Raw genomic sequence first — 6,334 nt, 5'->3', positions numbered from 1 at the left:
GGTGTATTGTTGTTGTTGTTGTTAAGTGCCGTCGAGTCGGTTCCGACCCATAGCGACCCTGTACAGGGTTTCTGAGGGTATATAGTGACCCTGTACAGGGCTTCTGAAGCTGTAAATCTTTACCGAAGCAGAAAGTCTCATCTTTCTCCCACGGAACAGCTGGTGGGTTTGAACTGTCAGCCTTCAGTTAGCAGGCCAGTGCTTATCCTACCCCTTTCTGAGTGATGTCTTATAAAATAGAAAAGACAGGGTGGACAAGAAGACACACACAATTGGAAGAAGGGCAATGTCACAGATGCAGCTGCAAGCCAAGCAACAACCAAGATTGTCACCAGCTTTTTAGAAGCTCAGAGGAAAGGAAGGATCTTTTAGAGCAGAGAGATAGAACATGATACCCTGAATCTGGATTTTGAGTTTCCAAAATGATGAGAAAATAAGCTTTTGTTCTTTAAAGCCATCCATACGGTGGTATTTTGTCACGGGTGGTGTAAATGGTTAAAATGTTCAGCTGCTAATTGAAAATTTGGAGGTTCAGTCCCTCCAGAGGTACTTCAAAAGAAAGAGGTGGCAACCAGCTGCCAAAAAATCAGTCACTGAAACCCCTGTGGGGCACAGTTCTACTCTGCCACACATGGAGTCCCCCATGTGTACTGTAGAAACCTAATACAGGGGTAAAGGCATTTTCTCCTACAGTAATAAAAAGATGTGTCTCACAGATATGGGCTACTGACACAGACCCCTACCTGATAGCAGGGACATGGTTACAGCAGAAAGCAGTAAAGAAACAATGCCAAGTTGGATGCTTCCTAGGCAATGGAAATACAGCCAATATCTATGAGGTGCCCCCTCGCACTGAGGGTTGAGCTAGCATGAGGTTAGTAGGACCTCACAGACCGTGGCTGGGAGCCGAACTGCTTTGCCTCCCCTCAGAGGCTGGGGTGGGGTCCGAACCAGATCTCCTGCTTCTTGAAGGAGTCTGGGAATGTGGTGAGGTCAGGGGCCTGGACTTGACTATTTCAGCATCCCTGAATCCTTGTGCCTGGCTCAGACCTAGTGCAAATGCATGATACTGCAACCCAGCTAAGCCCCTCTTGTAAAACACCTCCTCATTCATCGCTGGCACCCGGGAATCCCTTTACTTCTGAAAACCTCTCTGAGTTTGCTTTTCTCACTTTCTTCAAAGTCTCCAGTGGCTTCCCATTGACTGATCTTTAGACTGAAATGCAAATTCCCACCCATGGTCCAATCCAGCCCCTGCCTACCTCTCTGGCTTCTTCTCGCCCAAGCTCACATGAACTTAGCCACACAGCTTGTATTGTCTGTTCCGCATACACAGTGACTGAGTCTGATGCTAGGGCCCTGTATTTCCACCTTCCTTTCATGTCTTCACATATCCGGGTCCTTCTCTTCATTCAAGTCACAACGCTAGAAGTTCCATTTCAGAGTGGCCTTCCTTGGCCTCCAGAGGTAAGGAGTCTCCAGGCACATTCTAGTACATGTTGTTGTTAGATGGCATTGAATCCACCCCGACTCACAGCGGCTCCGTGAACAACAGGATTGGACCACTGTGATCCACTGAGTTTTCACTGACTAGATTTTGGGAAGCAGATCACCAGGCCTTATGGAATCCACCCCGACTCACAGCGGCTCTGTGAACAACAGGATTGGACCATTGTGATCCACTGACTTTTCACTGAATTGATTTTTGGAAGCAGATCACCAGGCCTTTCTTCCTTGTCCATCCTAGTATGGAAGCCCTGCTGAAACCTGCTTAGTGTCCTGGCAACACACAAGCTCCCGCTGACCTTCATGTGCTATCTTCAGAGAACCCTCCCAAAATTATATCTGTATTAGATTGCGTATTTCAAAGATAGCCACAGCAATCACTCCTGTTTCACTTGGGTCTTCTAGAACCTCTTGACGTAAGTTCCACTCCCTGATACAACAAGTAGAATCTGGCTTGAATATGGTTGACCTCGTGACTCACTTCTAATCAGCACAACCTCCAAAGCTGGGTCAGAACAAGGCAAAGCAGCTTCCACTTTGTTCTCTGAGATGCTGATTCTTGAAGTTCTGAGTCACCATATGTATCAGAAGTCCATCTCTTCTGAGGCTGCCATGCTGTGAGGAAGTGTTCCAGTGACCACCCCTCCAAGATCTCCAATGACGCCCAGCACCAACACCCAGATGTCTGTGAAGATGGTTCTGGATGAATCGAATCCTCCACCATCCTAAAACAAAGACAAGTCACCCCTGCCAGGCCTTATTGGAATTCACAAAATGTGTATGCATAATAAAGTAGGTATTTTAAGCTACTAAGTTTGGGGGTAATTTGTTACAAGGCAATTGTATTGAGAACAATCTTGATTTCCTTATTGTCTGTCTCCTCCCACTAAACTGTGAACTCTCGGAGAGCAGGAGTTTACATGTTTGCATCTCTCCTGTATTCGAGTGCCCTGCACACAGTACACACTCAATAGCTGAAGGAGTGAAATGGTCTGAATTTGGAAAACAATACTATGTGTCTTGGGCAATTTCTGACTGATTCATTGACTCAATACATATTTAATGTGCACCTGCTATGTGGCAAGGAAATCACCAGGGGTTGGAGACACCATTGTTATTGTTAAGTACCATCCAGTCAGTTCAGCAACCCTGGGTAGGGTTTCTGAGGAGTTACTGGTGAGTTTGAACCGCTGACCTTGCTGTTCAACCCGACCTTGTGATCAAGTGCTTATCCTATAGCGGTGCCACACCAGGACTCCGAGGACAGGACACAGTGGACTAGTGAAATTCTACCATTCCCCCAGTGATGACGAGAAGAAACAGCAGCCCCAATCTAGCCCCATGTAGGTTTGAAAAGCTGACTTTTCAAAAATCAGAGGTATGCCTGCCAACTCCTCCCAGTCACATCTGGGGGTCTATTTAATTATCCTTGAGTGCAACCATTTTTACATCATCCAAAGCTTAGTCTCTCGTGCGCTGGACTCTCACTAAACAAGCAGATGACTCTCGACAGGGACCATGTGGCAGGAAGGCGGCCGCTGTCCTGCACATCTGGCCCCTGCGTGGGGGTTCCTCCTTAGCAGCTCTCTCCTGGCTCCCAGTAGAAAGCTGGCTTTCAAGCTCCAAAATGCAATCTTGGCCAGGGTGCTGAGGGCAAGGAGGGAGGCCGGCAGGATGCGCCTGCAGGTTTAACCACTTAATCCCCAAAGTACCTGCCAAGAACCAGTTAGCTATCTGGCTGGTAGGCCAAGCTGTCATTAATTCATTAAAGCAGGCTCCCGCTGGCCCATTATCTTCTATGCCTCTGACCGCGTGGACTCTTGGGCCTGTGGAGTCCTCCTTTCTCCCAAGGCAGGAGGCTACCTCTCCCAGCCAGATTCCTAGGCTCCCTGCTCTCTCCTTCCCCGCCCCTTCGAAGCCACTCTTCTCCCTCCCACGCCTCCCCCCAGCCAGCACTCACCATAAAGCATCTTTTGTTCCCTCTCTTCTGTATCTCAGAGCAGTGACTGGTTAAATCACAGCCATGCTCCGTGGGGCCTCCCCAGCCTCTGAGGAGCCTCCCCCAGGGACGCTCAGTAGTGCAAGAATTCACTGCTCATCAGCCCTCTACCTGCTGTCTAGTGGATCTTCTCTTCTCTTGCATCCCCCAGCATGTAGCGGACTCTCAAAAGCACAGACAGCAGTTCTATTTCTGCCTTTGCTCCTGATTCTTCAGGACAACTCCAGTGGACTCTTTCTGCCTCAGTTTTCCCCTTGATAGCATAAGAATGGGACTAAACATAGACTGAATAGATCCTGGGGTGGCATCGAAGATTTGTTTTCAACTACTAACTAACTTGAAAGACTTGATGATCTGCTTCTATAAAGCTGACAGTCAAGAAATCCCTATGGAGCTTCTGTAACGTACGGGGTTACCATAAATCGGAATGGCGTTTGGTTTGGTTTTTTGGTAACCGTACCATAATGTCCTCTTGGGTGAACTGGCTGGCTGTCAGACACTGGACTAGGATCTTGAGCAGATGATCTCTCTGGAGAAAGTAATTGTTAGGAGCTTTGAGGCAATTCTGACCCTAGCAACCGTCTAAGACAGAGTGGAACTACTCCGTAGGCCTCCTAGGCAGAGATCTTTATGGACGCAGATTACCTGGTCTTTTCTCCTGCAGAGTAGCTGGTGGATTCGAACTGCTGATCTCTCAGTTAGCAGTTGAGCATTTATCCACAGCATGACCACGGCTCCTTCACAGATGGTTCTTGTTAACTGCTGTTGAGTCAGTTCCAACTCATAGCGGCTGGTGGGTTTGAACTGCCACCTTGAGGTTCAAAGCGACCTTGTGGTCCAGTGCTTATCCTACAGTGCCTCACCAAGATTCCATGTTGACATTGTTGTTGAGTGCTGTCTAGTTGGTTCCAACTCGACTCAGGGACACTGTATAGGGTTTCCGAGGAGCAGCTGGTGGGTTCATACTGCTGACCTGGTGGTTTGAAGTCCGATGCTGGTCCTCTAGCGCCGCACCAGGACTCCATCAGAGGTAGCAGCTCCAGTTCATAGATGACGAGCAGATGCATCGAAGTCATGTTTTCCCAAGTTTACACTGCCAGCAGGAATCCTGTTACATCTGATCCCTAAACCCATACTTTTAATCATTACACTATCCTGGCCCTTCTACAACAGACTTACCAAAAGGGCATGTAAGAATGGTGTGAAATTCCAAGAAATTAACAATGACAAACTGTTGTTGACTTTGGGAAAGAAAGTTAATAAGTGCATAATAATATGACAGCTTATATTTTATGGCCCCTTCTTATGTACCAAGCCTGGTTCTTGACCTTTCTATATATGAATTAATTCGACCTTCTCAACCACCTTGTGGATTAAGTACAGTCAGTGTCCCCATTTTACATATGGGAATGCTGAGTCTCAGGGTGTCCGTTTTAGATGTCTTCTGAGAAAGGATAGCTGGCTCACAGTAGAGATCCAAAACAAGTTTGCTGAAACTATTGATGCTGCATAAAGTTAGTTCACCCTTATCAAGAATTCAAAGTGGTGGTCACTGTGTTCTGTGGCTGGCACGGACCTTCCTGAATTGCCTATGGCACCAGTGAACATCTCCATGGGTCTGGTGGGCTAGGAAAAGGTGGAAGACATCCCTCATCCAACACAGAACTCAATGTACTGGTCTTTCTCCAAGGGATCTTCTTCCATGTCTTCCTAACTTACTGGAGGCTGGGAAAAGATGGGTCTCCTCAAACCCAAAGCTCCGGAATCAAAGCTCAAAGCTGTAGGTACTCTGAGGTCAGGATGATGGTGGCAGAAAGCAGTCCAGGGCAGGATGATAAGCCCAGGATGAGGGAACAGGTAGTAGGTGTGGCAGGATTCTACTGAAACTCTAATCACAAGAGGAGCTGTGTTGGAGGATGAGCACCGTATTACAAGGTAGGTTTGAACATGGTCGGTTCAAACCCACCAGCCAATCCTCAGAAACTCTATACAGGGTCGCTATGTATTGGAGTCTACTGACAGCACTTAAAAAACTACAACATCTCTCCAGAGGTGTATCTAACGCATGGTATGTGTGGCACATACACTGGGCGCCACTCGAAGCAGGGCACCATTGATCAGTTTCTATTAACCATTGCAGTTTCTGCAGATCCTCTGAGAGGCTCCAAGGGTGTAGCCTTGTAGGATAAGCACCACACTGGCAACCACAAGGTCGGTGGTTCAAACTCACTAGCTGTTCTTCGGAAACCCTATACAGGGTCACTGTGAGTCAGAAATGACTTAACTGCACTTATAATAAGGGTCAAGGCAAACTGATCTTTTCTCTCCCCAAAGCTTTTCTGGGCAGGAAACTTGGTCTCCAAGTTAAATCATGGGTCAAAAGCCAGGAGGCAGCCTGGCAGAGGACAGAGAAACTTTCTTGCCATCTAGCCCTGATCTAAGCGTGGCGATTAGTTTCAGTGTGGTTTCCTTTGATGAGCCAAAGGGATTTGGAAAAGCAGTTCCAAGACCAACCCCACTGCATTTCTCTTCCCATCCTCACCTTTGTGGGGGCCTTCCGGCAACTTGCCTGGCCCGTTCCTCCTCCTCTCTATGGTCCACCCGGAAAAGCACCATTTCTAAGGCTTGAAAGGATTACAGGGTGGGCCGGCCGGAGAGTCCTGCTGGGCAGACCCGGCCTAATCCAATGTGCATCCCTCCCTAATGACACCTCCCGCACCGCTAGCTGGGACACCGCCTCTGCTCCATAGTCTATGTTTCATCAATGAAAGCAGTTGTAATCTGCATGTCGTGCCATAATATGGTTAAAAGGTTAATGAGCTTGACATA

The sequence above is a fragment of the Chrysochloris asiatica genome, unplaced genomic scaffold (assembly GCF_000296735.1).
Source record: "Chrysochloris asiatica unplaced genomic scaffold, ChrAsi1.0 scaffold00078, whole genome shotgun sequence".
In the NCBI taxonomy this organism is placed as follows: Eukaryota; Metazoa; Chordata; class Mammalia; order Afrosoricida; family Chrysochloridae; genus Chrysochloris; species Chrysochloris asiatica.
Note: the sequence above shows the minus strand (reverse complement) of the source record.